Below are 2,282 nucleotides of genomic sequence, written 5' to 3'. Positions count from 1 at the left end.
TTCAGTGTCTCCATCCGTCACTTACAATAATCGCTGAAATCGAAAGTGTAATGAAAGATGTAAACCTGGCCATCATGTAGCGCTAACATAGGCACTCCTCTTCATCTGTGTTTTTCTGGAACTGGGACAGAGAACGCGCTGGCAGTGAGCCTCTAAAGCAGCAAAATAAACATAGAAAACAATGGGAAAACCCAGCTTTGGGGACAATAAAACTTGGCGTCACTGAAAGCGTCATTCGAAACTCGTAATGATGTTAAAATCACATTCTCCGCGAGAAAAAGAAGTGTAGGTGACACAGATCCCAGCCAAACGTTGACGCCGCCCTTCTTTCCGATCTATGATCGCCATTGTTTGCGATGGGTGACGTAGAGAATCTAGCCTTGCTTTCCAGAAGGTGTTGGTTCAATCCAGGGGTCTCGAACACGCGGCTCGCGACTCACTGGGACGCGGCCTTCAAGCATCTCGAGGCTGCGAGCTGCGAGCCCCAGTTCCCATGTCTTCAGTGCTACATGCGTCATAAATATTAGTCTCATATCCTCGATTATTTCCGCTCGAAAAAAAAAAAAAAACTATTCTCAAACACTGTGTCCACGTATTAAGCAATATATTGTTTTTATTTTTTCCATTTTTGGTCTGAGTGTTGCTGTTTTTATTAATATTCGCTTCTCAGCCTCTTTTTATGTAAATCAACCGGAACGACACCACCACTATACTAGTCTACAAGCGCGAGCTTTGCACAAAAAGGCACTTCGGCAGCATGAACTTTCACTCAGTAGGAGCAGCTGCCGAAGATAAAGCTATGTGCTCGGGCTTCTGGCCGTTGGAAAATACATATAATATACAAGTATTTTCTTATAACACTGCTTTAAAGATTGCCAGGAAAATAAAAACCGCAGTATGAGGAGATATTTGTTTCCATGACACGATGAACCTAGTGGGTCGTGCGACAGGGCAGCGGCAATGTCATTGTTTTTGTTCTATTGAAAACTGCCAGCACGTTGGCGTTTGAAATCTCATCACATCAGTTGTGGCCCCAAAGTAGACGTACATAAAAATCAAATCAAGATATGTCACTGGCAAAGCGGTGAGCTGACAAAACGCAGAAAGCACGAGGTGCCTTCTCTCGAAAATCCCCCAGGTGTCGTTAGGACAGCCGGCTGCTTTCCAGCATAAAACAGCCTCGCTACTTCTTTTGTTATTTTTTGTCGAGATATCAAAATACTGCCCCTTTCACTCCCTTTTCGGTTGGTCCTCGACTTTTGTTTTTCAGGGGTGGGCTATGATGGCCACCACACCACAATGATTTTGAAACCCCTTGTGCAATAAACTCCACCAAGAAGACAAGGCCTACGCATATCATCGCTGATAGAGCCCGACCCGCCCCAAGCAGCAAACCCGCCGAAGCTTCTAGAAACGCGACCCAACTCTAGCTCACAACCTCCCCGAAGATCCGAATGGGTGCCAAGCAAACGGCATGCAAACCTCCCGTAATTCTTCTTTTACATTGTTCTCAAGGGGACAGGGCTGCCAAGAGTCGCGCTCTGCAAAGCCTGTGGACTTCGGGACCAAGCTCCAATCTGCTCCTGTCTCCTCCGAATCGGAGGGTCATACACCGCTGGGGGAACACTGCCGCTATTTTAGAGCGAACGAGGGCGAGGAGATCGAGAGGAGGAGGAGGAAGAGGAGGACCCTCGGCGTCTGTCGCGATTCTGTTTCAGCCCCCGTGTTCCGACAGCTGCTTGTAAGGCACAGTCTGGCTTCTGGTAGAAGCATTCCGAGCGCTGATTTTCTTTGCATTTCTAGTATTTATTATTCGTTGATTTCTTTTCGTTGGGCATCGCATTTTAAGACGTAATTGTAATCGGCATGATGTTACACTACAAGCATTCCTCAAAAGTGTTCAGAATGGAAAAAGGACGCATGGGTTAACTAAACAGAAGTCGAAAAAAGAAAGAAAAAAAGAAAGCACGTAAACGCAAACAAGCGAGAATGAAACTCTGGCATGAGGAATTCATTTTGTGGAATATTTAAATTAATGAAGCTCAAATATCTTCAGACCGATACAAAAATACGGTGTCTCGCGAAAGTAGCAATAGTGACGTCTGCTAAGTACAGAATTTACTCGTTGCAATATAAGAATATATAAATTAACACGTTCATCGTATAAAAGGTCTCCGATAATGTACACTCGTTTTATGTATCGTGTAGAATACATAAATTCATAACGCCGACTACACCTACTGAACATGGGTTAATGATGTGTATAATCCTTCCTTGTTTCA

This window comes from Ixodes scapularis, unplaced genomic scaffold (genome assembly GCF_016920785.2).
Source record: "Ixodes scapularis isolate PalLabHiFi unplaced genomic scaffold, ASM1692078v2 PGA_scaffold6__148_contigs__length_123643588, whole genome shotgun sequence".
Lineage (NCBI taxonomy): Eukaryota > Metazoa > Arthropoda > Arachnida > Ixodida > Ixodidae > Ixodes > Ixodes scapularis.
The sequence above is the reverse complement of the archived record's forward strand: the minus strand, read 5'-3'. Positions refer to the sequence as shown.